This window comes from Pteropus medius, unplaced genomic scaffold (assembly GCF_902729225.1).
Source record: "Pteropus medius unplaced genomic scaffold, Ma_sr-lr_union100, whole genome shotgun sequence".
Lineage (NCBI taxonomy): Eukaryota > Metazoa > Chordata > Mammalia > Chiroptera > Pteropodidae > Pteropus > Pteropus medius.
Window position 1 is genome coordinate 13,270,919 of NW_024340692.1, and position 18,189 is coordinate 13,289,107.

Below are 18,189 nucleotides of genomic sequence, written 5' to 3' on the forward strand. Positions count from 1 at the left end.
TGAAAGTACTACAGTTCTTAAGTTATCTCTTTTAGATGGGAAGACTGGTAGATGTATTCCAATTGCTTAGTCATTGATTTGACTTGACCTTGTTGGAAAGCTTTTTTTATGTTGGCGTTACAACCATCTATCTTTGTCCATAGCACACTCCATGAACTTTAGGATCAGGATGACGAGTGCTATTTACTGACTAATATAGTATCTGTTAAAAATTGTTTTGGAGAATTGAGAAATTGGATTGGATGAATAAAAATTATAAACTATATAGTTTAATAAAGAACTACATAGTTTAATAAAGAAACACAAAACTCAAATTATGTTTCCATGCAATGAAAATAGTTTATTGTTCTTATACTTTCAACAATATTAAGTGTTTAAATTATCTATGAGTTTTAAAACATTTGCTATATATGTTGTGCTATCTAGGTTGGACTGTAAACCTCTTGAGGAGAAACTCTATGCCTTGTAAACCATCTAGCGTATTTTTGCTTTCATAAATATTATAAAACATTTGTTAGGATAATGAGATTTCAAAACTACCTGAAAAGTTTAAATTATATTAAATAGAATTTCATGAGGACCTTAAATAGATCCTTTTTCATTTTTCCTTTTTGCAATAATCATGAACTTGAAATTTCACTCCTGTATAAATTTGCTTAATGCCTACACTGCAGTAAATACCACCTCCTTGACAGAAGATGTAAGAATTATTAGCTATAACTAAGTCACTAAGCATATTGTTGATTCTTTGCATGATTATATTTTATGAAGTATCTTGCCCCATGAGTTGCATTTACATTTGTTTACTGTATGAAATGACATAAAAAGTCAGGTTACAAATTGCTCTGTTAAAGGCAGCAGTGGGACTACTTCTATAGTGTATGTTTTAAATGAATATTAGTGAAGGAAAGAAAATAAAGAAATAGTAAATCTCAGGGATAGATGTTATTAATCACTGGGAAATGTCAGAATTTATAGATTACATAAACTTTTTTCACCAGAAAATTCATTCTCTGGGAACACTAAATACATCGATGTGAGAATATAATATAGTCCTCTGTTGCACATATGTTAAAAATATGTTAAATGTTAGGAAATGGATTGATTAATTGATCATCTAAGTATCATCCCTTCTAACTGTAGAAATAGAAGTATGTATACTTAGAAATGACAGGAAAATAATGAGCAGCGTTTTGGGACTTTTTGATAGTGCACACGTGTAGTTTACAATTAACTACTATCATGTCTTAATGCAATTAGTGATGTAACATATTGTTTGAAGACTTTTTTTTTAGCCCCTGATATTCCTCCTAAGCCTTGGAGGCTGAGAAGTAAGGTTCTAGCTCTGAGATTCTGTGAAATCCCGCCTCAGTTAGGGTGTACAAAGACTGAGGTAAATAAGTGACACGAATAGGTTTTACAACAACTTCAGCATTAGTTTCAAGTTTAATGCTAAATAAAGTAAAATTGAACATTTAAAAGTTGTTGTTTTAAATGGTTTATCTTATTTGATGGATGTATAGGATAGAGGAAAACTGGGCAAATATAAGGTGATACTTGTTTTATTAAACAAGGACTTTTTGCAACAATAATATTAAATCTTATGTGATATTGTAAATATTAGGTTATTTTGTTTCATGCATAGGTACACTGAAGTAAAGGAGTGCTGTTTTTTTTTTTGAAACTTTTTAGTCTTTAGCATAATGTCTTATTGTAAGAAAATTTGGCATTTTAATATAATTTAATTTTTAGAATTCAAAAGAGATTTAGTGTCTTTTCTAGGTGTCTGATTTGTAGCGTTTAGATTTTCCCAGCAATGCCTTCCATTGTCCAATCTGCCACAGACCGCATGACAAAGCTAGTGAGTTTATGCACTTCTAAGTTGGGTTATAAGTGAGGATAATGATAAAAGGCAAGAGGAAGATCCCAGACCAAGGTCCTTTGTGTATAACCATCTTTTGACATTGTGAAGTTGTTATAATAAAGTTTCCCCCTCATGATATCATTATATAGTTATTTAAAAAATTTTTTGGTGTTGATTATAAAAGCAACACATTTTGTAAAGAGGAAAGGAACTAGCATCCATATCTCATCACCTATAAATAATATAGATTACCTTATTTAAAAATTAAAATTGTGTTAGTATAATTATTGGACAATACTGTGTTTTAAAATCCACTTTCAATCAAAATGTACCTTATTCTGAGTATAGTGGGTAAGAAGATAGTAGGATGAGATAATGAATAACTAAATAGGGGATAAAATGATACTTAATGAGAAGAATCAGAGGGCAAAGAATCCCTGTGAAATTACTGAAGCACAGACCAAAAAGGGAGAAAGGGACATCTGACCCTCTGGAACATGTCTGTAGAAACTGAAGGTTAATAGAGAGTATTGTTAATTATGTTACATATAATTTACACATATAACATAATTTTTAAAATATATTTTGATTCTGGTTGCTGTTTAGTATATGAAAATGAAAATATATTTTCTGCATCCAAATGAAAATATATTTTCACGATAGAGGAATACCCAAGAAGGGTGCCAGTTTTTATTTTTAAGTTCTTTATTCTCAAAATTTAATCAGTAAGATATTGTCCTGGAACTTTTCAGGTGTGTTTTCTACTTTTTACAAATGTGATTGGGGTAGAAAACATTCCTGTTTATCTGAATGAGAACACTTTGGTAAAATTCCTTGAATTCTAAGATAACTAGATGAAATATGTTGCATAAATCATGTCACAGTCAACTTGTCACCTAGCACTAGAACTTGATGAAATTTAAAAATGTTGGCTCATTGCCTATAGTCTTCAGTTATAGTTCTATAGAAAGTCTGTTTGTACAGATGTAGTTCTTGGTAATGTAAAATTCATCTCTCAAGTGATAGGGCTTGAGTTTATTACAGAGATCTCTAATCTGAGCTCCTAAGACATACTCAGTGAGGCTTTGTTTTAATTTCTCATTGCTCTCTTTGGCACGCTTAAATGGAACAGAAACTCAGCTTGGTGAAAACCTTAGTATTTATTTAACCCAGCACGTACCTCAGTGCAGGGATGTTTTCAATAATATTCTTGGGAGATAGTCAAATTTGAGTTTTCAGATACTGCTTTTATTTGTAGCAATTGATTCCCTATCTAACCTAGTCTTTAATTTAATGTATAACCAAAAGTTCTACATCTATCTTTGCTTATTGGCAGTTTATTCATTTTTTACATGATGATAAAGATCTACTCAGCATATGTAGAAAAAGGATGATAAACCCATCCTCTTTGACTCCAGAAGAAACTATAGCTATGAGGCTGTATACTTCACGTTGAGTCAAACTTCCTTTCTAAAAGCCACATTAGATTTTGCCATTCCCAGATTCTAAAACTTCTGACATAGGAAAACTATGTTTTTTGTTTTTAGATGTCAAATAGATGCATACCCACTTAAAAAAATTCCTTTGTTCCCATTTCCCATTCTCATTACATTCCCTCTCCATATAACATCATATTTTTTATTGGAATCCTTTTATTTGTACGCGTTCCTTTAAAACATGTAGATTTATTTTGTGTCCACACAAACACTGGATGTGCCTATGTTTTAATTGTGCACTACTGGTATTATGCTGTAGACATTTAGTTTCCCATCAGCAGTGTATTAAACATCTGTCTATGTTATCGGGTATCTTGATTTCTTCTAACTGCAGCATAGTATTCTGTAGAGAGCATTTGCTTCATTTTATTTAAACCTATGTGTTGAACACCTAGATTACCAAGCATTTTTATATCTGACTCTGTATTTTCAGGCTATATCTTGCCCTCTATGCAATTTAAATCCCAACTACGTGAGGTTAATCTCTCTTATATGAAAATAGTGTACTTTTTATATTGCCATGTGTTTACACATACTTCTTATCTTTTAATGATTGCTACTCCTTGAGAGTCAACTCAGATGTTATTTCCTTGATGAAGATTTTCGCAGCTATTTCATACTTGAGCTACTATACTCTGCTCACATAGCACTTACTTTTATCTTGATAAGATAGAAGCCCATATTTCTGCCTAAACGTCTCTTTTTCCCTGTGAATTCTTTGAAGGCAGGGATCAGACCTTAGAGGTATCTTTGTTTCCTTTGCTCTAGTTTGGTGAATTGCATATATTTGGCAAGCAATAGAACACTAATCGAAAGAATTAAATGTGTGTAGCTTCTTTAAAGAGAAATACTGACAATGAAAGCACAAACAATTCTCATACACAAGAGAAGGTTGGAACACAAATGCAAAAGTAGTATAAAAGAGGGTAGCATGCAGGATTCTGAATCCTAAAATGAATTGAAGCTTGTAAAGTAGCTAAAGACTAACATACTATGTTCAGATCATGAAGAAAAACAAGAAAAAGGATAAACTATTCTTTGGGACAGATTGTGTAATACTAGATGTTAAGAGTGAAGGCAGAGCTTTGGAAATACTGTGTTGGTTTCAATTTCAAAAGAAAACAATATTCAAATTCAGTTAGGAGACTAATGATGGTATCAAGAGATTAAAGTCCAAGGAAGGTGAGGCAGTGATGAGAAAGGACTTTGATGCTCTTGCCTAGTTAATGCCCTAGAATTAAATGACTTACAGAAATGAGTGGTTTGGTGATCTTTGAGCAATTATGGTCAGTATCAGAGATGCCAAAAGAGTAAAGATCATGCAGATATTATTTTTATTTTCAAAAAAGAGGGGTAAAAGTATAATTCTGCAACTGTAAGATTAGTGGGTTTCATGTCTCTTTTAATTGATCATTAGACAAATGGTTTGTGAAGATTTACTAGAAAAGAAATGGTCCTCCAGAGACCACATGGGTTCACTAGGAATGTGTCATATTAAACTTGTATAATTTTTTTATCATTTAGGTGGAGTAAGTTGATTTTGGCAAGATTTTGGACAGACCGTCTCATGATATGTTTGTGAAATAGATAGTCAAGTTAGGGGCTGTTTTATGAGAACAGGCATATTCATAGATGGTTGAAAAAATTTAACGAATGGATTGATGTCAGCTTGGAGAGAGGTATTTCTAGTGACATGACATGGCTCTTTTATTCTGTTCTATTAATCATTTGTATCACTAACTTGGATGAAACATGCCCATCACATTTGCATATCACATAAAACTGAGAACAAAATAGTTTGGATGAGGGGATCAGGATTGAAGAAAAGCTTAGCCATCTGAAATGATTGGTTGAATCTGAAATGGTCTATAATAGTGATTAATATAAAATTCTACATGTAGGTTTGTCAAATTATCACGCTAGTTGAGAATAAAGTAGATGTATTTTAAGAGCAATTCATATGAAGGCCTGAGAATTTGAGATATAACTGTCACTGTCATGTCCTAGATGTAGATTTTTTTTTTAATACAAGTGCTGCGCTTGAAGCAGAGATGGTGTAGTCTCTGTACGGATGAGAAATTATCATTGTGTTAATTTATGGCTTTTAGGTTTTAAGAAGGGTCTGGGAACTTTGTTGTAAAAGGAATATTTCAAAGAATCAAAGTGGTTTCCTTAATAAAACTTAACTTTTGTGTATATGTGTACAAAGTGAGCAATCATCAGAATAACAGTTATTTTCAAATATTTAAAGACTGCAAGGGATATTGGCCCAGTTCTGTTATTCGTTCAGCTTTTAAAAGAAGGTATAGGGTATCTGCTATGGGGCTAGAAATTGTACCAGGCAATGGGATTAAAAACAGAAAAAATGACCTCATCTTTATTCTTGTGGCACTGATAGTCTGGTGGAAAAGTCAGACATTAACCAAATGAGTATGTGAGTAAATGTAAATTGCAACTATGATAATTGTAGTGAAGTAAAGGTACATGGCACCTAAAAGTATACAGTAGGGACACATGATTTGGATAGTGAGGGAAAGGCTGGCTTGAGGAAATGAGGCTTGAGGTGAGAAAGAGTGTGCAAAAACTAGGTGAAAAGGGGAGGTGAGAGGGGACCAGGATTACTGAGCATGATGATTATAAAGTTCAGGAGCCTGTCTGGTGCACAGAGAATACCCTCCAGATCTGAAAAGGAGTAAGCAGTCAGGCCACTCAGCCTTTGAAGACCATAGTTAGAAGTTTATTCTGTATCTGGAAACAGTGAAAAGCATTTTTTGGTCTTACTTAGAAGACAATTTGATTTAAATTTGGAAAGATGTCTCTGACTACAGTGTGGTGAGTTGACTGGTGTGAGGCTAGAGAGGATGTGGTAAGCTGCCTGAGGAAAGGTTGCAGCCAAGTGGACTGGGCACATTGTGCTGCAAGAAATGGGACCTGTCTGCGAGAATGGAATTCAGCTGTGGGGATCAGCTGGCAGAAGGTTGAGATAGTACTGTATTTAGGGGCAGAAGACTTGGGTATGAATCCCAGTTTTGTTACTTCCTGGCTTAGTGGCCTTATACAAATCATGTGTTATTTTTCTGTCTCTGATTTAACTGCACAACTTTTTGCTTTCAGGTTTTGTCAGGAATAGATGATTTGACATACATGTGAACGATTTACAAACTGTTAAGTGTTACATAAAATGGAAGATTTGAGAAGAAAATAGTCAACAGTGGCCATTATTGGACCAGGTGGTCTAGTAATGGAATGGATTTTCTTAACTGGTTCCTAGTCTAACTGTTTGGAATAGATAGTTCTTTAAGATTTTTATCATTGTAGTTTCAAATTTCCATTCTTCTTCCTAGTTGTTTTGGAGCATTCCCTGACAGGCACAGCCTAAAAATTAACAATGACTAAGTGCTTTTCGGCTTCCTAGTAGCCACAAGGTTGCTAGATGCAGTTTTAAATCAGATATACATGAGCTGTTTCTCTTTTTTAATCTCAAAAGCAAGAAGTGATTTTAAGGTATCTTGTATCTTTTATCAAAAAGTATCTTGTATCAAAACCTTAAAGCAAAATATTTGAAAGAATAAAAAATTCTCAAATATATCTTTTGATAAGGTAGTACTTTCATAAAGTTACTTTCAGGTACATAGAAATACACATTTATTTCTGCTCTTGAGTGTTGCCTGTGTGTGTGTGTGTGTGTGTGTGTGTACACACACATATATGTATGTGTGTGTTTGTGAATTCATGCAAATACACAGCAGATCCTGTGAGTGGAAATATACCTTTAGTTTTTGAAGTGCTTTAATTTAAAACCCATGATAAAATAGAAATCAGGGTAAAATATGTTGTTTAACTACTTTTTGGAGACAGGAAAGGAATATTTCTAATAACTCAAAGGAAGGAACATTCATTGGTAACATTATTTATTCACATATTTATGGCCACAAAGTCTACTCAGCAAATATTTATTGAGTACCTAAGATATTTACATGCATTCCTCTTACCTGTATTTTTATTAAAGCTATTCGCATATGTTATCACTAGTCTGAAAAATCTATGTGAAGGTAAAATACGACATGCCCTTTTGCAGCAAAGTGAGGCAAAAGGCCAAGATGCATATATAACCTAAAATTTTAAACTTACGCAGTCTTCTAGAAAAATCCCAAAGAAAACTTCAACTGTAGCATTCAGTATATTTATTCAAATTTTATGATATTGTCCTTGAATACTCCGTTGCTTTTATGGTCCATAAGAATTATTCAATTCTAAATATATTACCAATAGTGTATGATACCTACATGTTTCTTATGATTTGAGATGTTTCTCTACAGAAGGAAATGCTGTTTATTCTCATTATTTAATGCTTTTTCTTTAGGGAACTAAATAATAATAACTGAAAACCAGTTCCATTTTAGGAGTGATAAAATTTTGAATTTGCTTCTGGATCCATAGCTGAGTAGAAGACTCATCTGAGTGAAAAATCAAACCTTCCCACAGACTTCCATTTATACTGATAATGACAGTAATAAATGGACCAGGTACTGTGCTAAGGACTTCATGTATATTTTTATTTAATCTTTCCAACAGCCCTGTGAAGTGTGGTTATTGTTATTCCAGTTTTACAGATGAGAAAGCTCAGGTTTAGGTAGGTTAAATAACTAGTAAATAGACAGGCCTGGGTTCCATCTCAAGTCACTTTTGATTCCAAGACTGCTTTGCTATTTTAAAATGGCTGATTTGGTGCAAAAGAATTTGATTGAAATCATTTTAGACTAATCTCCTAAAGCCATGCTTCTTACTTTTTACTATGGTGCTATAACACGCAGATAGCAGATACAAAGGTAGAAATAAGAAAACTATAGTAATCCCTGAGTAATAATGGGTTTCTTGTTGCTTTTGCAATAAATTTTTAAATAGCTAATGGATATACATAGTAAAAAATAATTTAGATAGCCCAAGATTATTTACAGTTCAAATCATGTCTCCTTCCTACTCTAGTCTCCTGTTCTCCTACATAAGGGCAATTTTTATATCAAATTTTTGGTTATTCTTCCAGAGATAGAGTTAACATGTAGTGATTAAAAAAAATGCCATTGGAGCATCAAGTCTATAAAAAAGCAAAGTGGAAACAGCCAGGTCTGTCACCGAGTTGACATTTAAATGGGCCAAGCCAGAGAAAGCTTGAGCGGGTGTAGATGAGACACTCAGTGATTAGAATTCAGACAGGCTATCACATTAGCCTCTCCTTATAGAGGTAAAAGAAAATCTTTCAAGCAGGCTTGCCTCATTTTATAGATGTGGAAATTGGTTGTTTTGGTCACGTGGATAGTTGCATGTAGAGCAGAACTCAAATGCAGGACTATGCCTCTCTTTCCATTTTAGTGTAGAACAGGCGACCTTTAGATTTAAGAGTGTTGTGAATAATTGTACACTTGAAGTGATCTAAAATTGACTAGAATTTCTATAGGTAAGCTGAATAGCATACTTCAGAAAGCCAAGGGCAATAGGAAATTTTAAAAAACTTAAAAAATATATACACATTTTTATTTTAAAATAGGTAGAGATTGACAGAAAGCTTGAGAAGATAGTATGGAGTTCCCATATAGCTCACACCCAGTTTTCCCTATTATTAACAGGTTTCATCACTATAAATTTATTCTTTATCCCCCCTTTCCAGACTGTGCTCTTTGCGGGGAAATCACTCTGTGCAGCCTATGCTGAAGGAGTGGGGAATTATGTTTTACCTCCTTGAGGATGGAATATCTTCATTAATTATTTGGAATACTTCTACATGAGAGATTTGTTTCTCTTCTCCCATTTATTTCTATAGTCAGACATTTAAGTATGTAAGTATAGATCAATGGATATTTATTTTATCTCTTGGATTATAATCCAATACTATTTTATTGCTCAAATTATTCTAACTTTGTCCATTTGGATCTTTTTAATTAGCTTCTGTATCTCTTTGACACATACTCATCACTGTGTGTGTGTGTGTGTGTGTGTGTGTGTGTGTGTTTTTTCTTTTTGAGTAGTTTCTGTCACTATAGGATGTATCAGATTCGCTTTTATATTTCCTGCTCCACTCTTAGACATTTCTCCTTTTACTGGAAAATGGTATTAGAAACCAAGATCTGGGTGTCAGATGTAATAGCATCTTTCTAAAAACCAAATTTTAAGCCAAAAGGTTTTAACACTTGTTTCAGGTAGTGTTAAATTAGGTCATTGCAATAATTTATTTGTTAATATTGCTAGAATATAAAATTTGCCTGAGTGATTTGAATAGAATGATTCTGAGAATTTTTAAGATAAAATTCTAAGAAATATTTTATTTCTCTTTTCTGTTACTTAAAAAAAGAAACTCTGTCCTTGATGCACTTTATTTGATATAAATTTTTGATATCCTTGACCAGAATCTGAGGCAAAACTTCAAAACATGGTAATTTGAAGCAGGTTAGGATTAACCCTGGGATATTGGAAAGATTTTATACTCCATTAGGAAAATTAGTAAGCATGAAGTGTATGAAAGATAAGACATTTATATTTATGTACAGAATAATACTTCCTTTTACATCACTAATCATTTTAAATTTGTGTAGCCAACAGAGAACTGGGAGAGAATATTAAGGGAAAGTGAAAAAAAGTTAAAAGAAAGAAAATGACCATCGAGTATAGTTAAAATAACTGGACGGTGGTCCTAACTAATTTATGTCATTTCAGAAGAATATTCTCTCTTCGAAATCTGGCTTTTCTAACTCTAAAACTGAGATTTTCTTAATTTGGAATATTTGCAAATAGATCAGACAACTCTTTTGGGGGTGGGTTAAAGGTATTTGTATGTGTTTGCAAAATTAGTAGTACTGATGAACATTTCTTGAAGACTTACCTCATTTTTTTTTTTGTCCTGCCTTCCTATGCACATATTCTATTTTACTCTTCAGTATCAACCATTTCAATTAAGCAAGTTGAATTTTTACAGTTCATCAAGCAACTAGGTTAGAATAATCACAGCATCTGATAGGTGAATGCATAAATGTATGTTGATTGTATAAAACAACATCGTTTTCTGAGAATTAGACAAATGTTCCCCACCACCACTCCTTGCCCCAGGCTATAGTCATCACTATTTATTCTAATCTATTTTAATTTTTCTATCTCTTAGTTTATAGTTTTTTAAATCGATGTCAATAGAAAGGCAACAAATTAAACTGATAGTGTGCGATTGCAATTAGTAAGAAGCACAGCACTAATGAGGAAAAGAACTGGGCAGGTAAAAACTGAAGCAAAGGTAAGTGAAGAGAGCGCCAATGAATAAGCAAATGCGACCCAGTGCACAGAAAAACAGTGAAGCAGAGATGCCCAGGGAGCCCTAGGTCGAAAATAGTTGGAAAACCTCAAGAGGGATGGAACTGAGTGTAGAATAGGGGAAATAATAAAGGTTCTGGTGTGGATCGTTGATGAGCCCTGAAGCTGGCAAAGATCGCCAGGGAGAATGTGAGAAGCTGAGCTTCTTCTTGAGGGTTCAGTGGAAGTAATAAAGCCTGTGACTGAGAGCCTTGAAACACTGATCTGGGTCATGATGGAAGGAAACGTAAATGAATTAAGTGCCCACAGTGTGCTTAGTTTAGGTATATTATATCATTTAATTCTTGCATCAGCTCTTTGAAAAGGGTATTATTAGTTACAGTATTACAGATGAAGGAAATGAGGCACAGAGGGGGTCAAGAATTTGCTGTAAACCACACAGCAACTAATTGGAGGTAAACTCAGACTAGAGTTTAAAAATTTGAATTTTTAATTTCAAAGCAGTTTGGGGCATTAAGTGTAGCATGGGTGCAGCCTCTTAGGGCCTGGGACAACCATTAGTACTTTTTTGGAGTTTCTGGGTTGAACTGATTAAGAGAAAGGATGGTAGCAGTTGAAAACTGAGGGTTATGTATTATATAGGCTGCTGTATTGAAAGGACCACAGAATGGACTGAGGACTCCTAGAGATAGCTGATGTAACAAGTGGGCTTGGGGATTGGCTGAAAGGTAGAGATGGAGTTACTTGGTCCTTTTAATTATTTCACATTCACTTTGAACTTGTCAGGATTCCAATAGACTAAAGAGAGTGATTTTTGACTCTCCTTTTTTTGGGAAGAATTAAATTTTGGGTTATGTTTAAATTCTGGCAAACTGGTTGTTAGTGTATTAGTCTGTTTGTGAATAGGAAAGGAGAATTACAAAACCACTGTGAATTGTAAGGATGTAGTATTTTTTAAATGGTGTGTTTATATTTACAGAGTAAATCTCAAGAGCAAATTAATTATATGTCTGTAGTTCTTGAAGTTAAGTAGACTAAGTGAGGAAAAAACATGATTTAATCTTACTTTATTGCTGGCCAAATCTCTAGGCTGGCCATTTTTTCCTTTTAATAAAAATGCTTGTGGTTCCTTCTTTTCCCATTTGCTCATAGTTGAGAGCTCTGTTAAGTTGTCTGCGAGACAGAGTGTATTAGGCTTGCCTGATTAAAATTGTTCATGGGAGATCAAGCTGACAAGGGACTTTTAGCATAATTAAAAAAGCACTGCTAGCCTTTAAAGGCGAGATTTCAGAGAGTTTTGAATTTATATCCACCTGTGGGGAAGTGTGTTTATGTAATTAGATTCCAGTTCTCTTATGAACCCTTTTTACTTAATTCACACATGGTGTCCTTTCCTTTTATGGACTATCATCTTCTCATATAGGAGACAAGAAATGTTGAGAGGAGCCAGAACTTGAATGAGCTGAAGTGTTTCCCCTGAAAGATCATAATGTGATGTTAAACAATCAGTTACCTCCTTATGTCGACCAGTTTATTTATAAAAGGAAATGCAGGAGTGAAGTTCAAGATAGTATGGGAAAAATCAAAACAAATTGCATATCCTGTGTTCCCAGGCTAATCTGAGAAAAATTACACAGCTTTTGGAAAATAGTCACCTTTTGTTTAATGGACATCTTAGCCCAAAGGTTTTTTAAAGTTTTTTGTCTTTTCATTTTGCAGTCCCAAACTTTCTATTGTTGGTCTCTGAAATCATTCAGTTCTCATTCCCATTTTACTATCATGTTTCAGAAAGAAAAAAGATGATTACACTTAATGTGGTTTGAAATGGCTTTTTCTTTTGTCCTTTTAAAGTCCACTGCTGTAGACTGAGTACTTTACAGAGCACCTCAGTTTTTTTCTTATGTTTTTAAAAATACATTTTTGTTCTTCAGAAAGGAACCTTTTCTAGTGTAAATCAAAATGTTATTGCTATTATGAGGCAGCATTTTAGAATAAAATAACCAAGGTGTGGATTTTTTTTCTTTTTTAACCTACATGTATAAGACATTAGTTTCACAGACTAAGGGCTTCTGAACATGTGAACATTTTTTTTTAGGGAAGGCATTTTCCTCAACAAATAATACTTTGTTTTCACCCAGAAGATTACTTTAGAACATTTCTTATGTAATTAAAATAAAATTTCCATTAGCTGAAAGTGGTTCTCAAAGTTTCTTGACATTTTTTTTTTTTAGTTCTATCTTATTTTGCATTTTTAAAAAGAATTAATTCTAGCTTGATTTTAACATAAAAGAGCAGTATACAACAGGAACCCAAATTATTTCCATGTCAGCTCTGGGCAAGAGAATAAGAAATAAAACAAGTCTCCCAAACCAAACTGTACCATAAGTTATCCCAGTTATATTGTAAGATTGATTTTAGGAACCTAATCAAACATATATTGGCCAGGCGCAAAAGTAATTTCATTTAAAATCATACAGGAAAGGAGCCTGAAATTTTAAATGATGGGAGTTTTTTTTGATGTCTAACATCTGCAGTAAGAGAGTACTAAACAAGGTTACATCTTAAAACAGTAATGTCTGTGAATAGTCTTGTTTTGGGGAGAAGATCACTGAAAGGTTATTCCTCTGGCTTTCTTCTTCTTGACAAGTAATCAGAATAGTTCACAGATCTCCTGGTTTCTTACCATTTTATAGTCTCTAGAATTATTTTTTACATTAAATTATATATCACCCTTACTTTTGATTAAACAAACTGTTTTAATAGAACTGCACAATTAAGTAGGCTAGATAACAATAGTTGCTTCAATTAAGACATAATTTAGGATGAAATCATGTAGAGTTAACAAGGTGTAGCATTTATTATAATTGTGGCGACTAGTATATCTCTGTCATCGGCACAGTACAATGTCTTTTATATACTAAAAAAAAAAAGGAAAATTCTTAAGTGTTCCTTATTGTTTAATTTCAGACCCTGGTTAGTATATCCCTTTAATTGTTTATTCATCCACCATTCAGTCAAATATTTATAACCTTTCTCACATATTAGGCATTGGGCTTAGGCACTAGTGATACAGAAATGAATGACTGTTCTGAGTTTTTTTTTTTTTTTTGGTAGGAACCAAGTTCAGAAATAATTATTAGTATGAATAGAGGTATGTACATGTAAATGAAGGTATATGTAATTGTTGTTGGAATGTTAGAGAGGTGTTCAACAGAGGAGACATTATTTAAACTGAATCTGGAAAGATAAAAGTTACTTCATCAGGCCAAAAATAAGAGGAAGGGCATGCAGAAAATTGAGAACAGCAAGTACAAATGCATTACATTTTTAAAAGACTTGCCAGTATTTTAGTATTTCTTGAATATACAGGAAAAATAATTGGAAACGATGCTGGAAAAGTGGAAATCTTTCATTTACTGTGTTAACAAGTTTAGACTTTACTTGTAAGGAGTTACAAGGCACTAAAGAAAATGAAGCTGGATAAATAACATGAGAAAATTTGTATTTTTGAAAAATAAATTAGGCAGAATTGTAGGAATATTTGGAGAGGGAAAAAAAGAGACTGCCTGTAGTGATCATCATATGGCCTCTATTTCTTCATTGAACTAGTAGGAAATCTTATATCATTGGGATTTAGAGCCAGGCAGATATAACTTCATATCCTCTAAATCTAAAGATCTCTTTAATTTCCCATAGCCTAAGATTTTTCATCTGTAAAGTGCAGATGATAGCTATCTTGCAGTATTGCAAAGTTAATGTGTTCAAAATGTTTTGCTTGAATTTCTAGGCCTATATATTCAATAAATAATAGCTATTATTATTAGTTATTGACCTCTAAGTACTTAGAATTACATAGTAAACATTATAAATGCTCTTTTCTCTCAAATTTTATAATTACTATATCCAAAAACAAACAAAAAAACACAAACTGTGTGTATCTCTGAAGTCTTCTTTACTGCTTTCCCTATATGAAAGAAAGATATCTCATTTAAAGATCGACAGGTACGTTCATTAACCTTGCTCATACGCTCTCAAACCACTCAAAATGTTTGATGTTGGTAGCTTTATGGTTTGAGGAATATAATTAAATAAATTTCTCCCCAAGTGTAAACTACATGTTCTGTTTTTCCAACGAGTGCATTTAAAAATCAAGAAATACTGTCTCCTGTCTTGTGGGAATTTTTCCTGGTATATCACTTAATAGGTGAGCATTTGAATTTCCGCTTAAACTCTTTGTTTCATGAGAGAGCTTTACCTTATAAAGCAGTCTGTGTTTGGACAGCTCCAATTGTCAGAATATTCTTTTTGTGTAGCTGATGCAGCTTCTTTTTAATTTCTACTCAATGACTACTAGTTCTTTCCTAAAGCCACATAGACCAAATCTAATCAGGCCTTCATTTGCTATGCCATTAACTATTTGCCAAAAGCCATCATTCCATTTTTCAGGCTTTTAATTTCTAGGCTTAGTGTATTCTCAGATTTTCCAGGTTTTGTGATTCTTGGTTAAAAAACAAAACAATTTTGTTGAAGTATATTTGACATACAACAAGCTGCGCATACTTAAAAGTATATAATTTTGATATGTGTATATATCTGTGAAACCATCACTGCAATAAAAATAGTGAATATACTATTTATCACTCCAACAGCTTCTTGTGTCTCTTTATATTCTCACTATTTATCACTCCAATAGCTTCCTGTGTCTCTTTATATTCTCTTTCACCTCTCCCTGCAATTGCCCATCTGTTTCTGTCACTATAAATTTATTTACATTCTAGAACTTTATATAAATGAAATCATGTAGTATGTATTCATTTTTGTCTGGTTTCTTTCACTCAGTGTAATTACTTTGAGATTCATCCATACTGTTGTATGTAACAATCGTTCATTTCTTTTTATCGATGAGTAGTATTTCACCATATGGATATGCCAACTAGTTTATCCATTTACCTATTGATGGAAAATTGGGTTATGTCGAGTTATTGAGTATTATGATTAAGATGTCTGTGATTATTAATGTACAAGACTTTGTGTAGGCATATGCTTTCTTCGTTGGGGAAGAAAATACCTAGGAGTAGAATGGTTGTGTCATATTGTAGGTATATGTTTAAGAAATTTTCAGACTATTTTTCAGAGTGGTTGCACCATTTTACATTCCCACTAGCATTGTATGAGAGTTCCGGTTCCTCTGCATCTTTACCAACACTTGATATGGTCAGCCCTTTAAATTTTCTCTGTGCAGTTTAATTTGGATCTCCCTAAGGTTAATGATTTTGAGCCTCTTTTCATGTGGTAATCATCTTTATCTCTTCTCTGGTATCTGTTCAAATCTTTTGCCCATTTGTAATCAGGTTACTTTTTTATTATTCAGTTTTGAGAGCTCTTTGTACATTATGGATACAAGCCCTTTATCGGGTATATTCTTTGAAAATATTTTCTCCTAGTCAGATCATCTTTTCATTTCGAAGAGCTGAAGATTTTAAATTTTGTTGAAGTTCAGTTTATCAGTTTTACCTTTTATGTGTTGTTGGCATCACATCTAAAAAAATCTTTGCCTAACTCAAGGCCCAACATATTTTCTCATATGTTTTAAGAAGCTATATAATTTTACCTTTTTACATGTAAATCTATAATCCACTTTTATAATAAACTTTTTACTTTGAAATCATTTGCAATTTACAGAAAAGTTGCTAAATTAGTACAGATAGTTTTTGTGCACCTCTCATTAACATCTTTTTTTAATTTTTACTTTTTAATTTTAAATTTTAAAAAGTTAGACATTTATACAATCTATGAAGTAACACCCCCCCGCCCGCCCCAATTACTCTTGCACCCATCTGGCACTACACACAATCATTACAATAATATTGACTGTATACCCTGTGCCATACTCTAAATCTCCATGACTATTTTGTATCTACAGTTATTAACATCTTATATAACCATAGTAGATTTGTCAAAGCTAAGCAACCAGCATTTTGTACATTGCTATTAACTACACTTGTGTTTTTCTGCCCCAGGATTTCACATTGCATTTAGTCCTTATGTCTCCGTCTCCGTAGTCTTTTCTGATTCTTGATAGTTTCTTAATCTTTTTTTTTTTTTTTTAAATGACCTTCACAGTTTTGAGCAGTACTGGTCAGATATTTCATAGATTGCCCCTCAAATTCAGTTTCCCTGTTGTTTTTTTCTTGATTAGACTGGGATAATATTTTAGAAGAGGTACCCTTTTTATCACAACATATTGGGGGTGGGTGCATACATGCTATCAACGTTTTATCACTGGTATACTTAATCTTGATCTCCTGCCCACAGTAATGTTTGCCAAGTTTCTACACTGTAAAGTTAATTATTTTTATCCTTTCCGTACTTTATTCTTTGAAAGTAGTCCCTAAATATAACTCATGCTTCAGAGATGCAGGGGCAGGAATTATGCTCTTCCTTTCGGAGATGGGTATCTACATAAATTACTTGCAATTCTGTAAGATGATTATTATAACTGGTATTTATTATTTGTCTCTTCTTTGTCATTTATTTATTTCTTCATTTATTATATTAGTATGGAGTCTTTTTTTTTTATACTTTAAGTTATAATCAGCTAATATGTTATTTATTTTGCTGCTGAACTTATTCCAGCTCTGGCCCTTTCGGTTGGCTCCTGTGTCCCTTGGACTTGCTCCCTTCTTTTTTTCCAATACTTCCTTGTTTTCTGACACAAGATACCTAAGGCTCATCTTATATTTGCAAGGCTCCAGCCCTACAATCAGCCATATCTCAAAGTATCCCTAGTGGGGCGATGATATTTAGAAACCAGAATTTAGGCACTGGGTATTCTGGTTGCTGCTACTGTGGTATCACTATGTCTAGGTTCTCTCAGCAGGCAGAGCTGTACTAACCCATGGATACACACATCTATAATTACTTCCACATCTATCTGTTCGTATCTATATTAAGTTAAATGTGAATTCATACTGATATCTCTGACTCTCCTTCAATACCAGGTGGTTCATTGCTTATCTGTAATGTCTCTCTCCAACACTGAGAAGCATAGCTCCCACTATCCATTTATCTATTTGTTCAATCCTAGTATATGTGTAAAGAAGTTTGAGTTGTTAACTTGTGCCCTGCATTCCATTTTGAGTTAATTTCTGTGTATGGTGTGAGATATGGATCAAGGTTCATTTTTTACAGATACAACTATCCAGTTGTTCCAGCAGTATTCATTTGAGACTATCCTTTTCACCATTGAATTGCCTTTACATCTTTGTTGAAAACTCATTGTCCATTTATATATGGGTTATTTCTGGAACTCTTTATTTCATTCTATTGGCGTGTTTGTCTATCTTTAATAGCTTATTGTCTCGATTATTATAAATCTTAAAATTTGATAGTGTTGTTAATCATCTTTTTTCTTCCTTTTCAAAGTTCTTTTGGGCATTCTATGTCTTTTGAGTTTTCATATAAGTTTGAAAATAAGCTCGTCAATTTCTATGAAGAAAAAGCCTATTCGAATGTGGATTTGGATTGCATTAAATC

At 33.2% G+C, this 18,189-nt stretch overlaps 1 protein-coding gene across 7 annotated transcripts in view; it reads left to right on the forward strand.

Moving 5' to 3' along the window:
- The window catches only part of RFX3 (regulatory factor X3), a 252,018-nt gene that overhangs the window by 55,530 nt on the left and 178,299 nt on the right, over positions 1-18,189 (forward strand). The gene's annotated exons all lie outside the window — the stretch shown is intronic.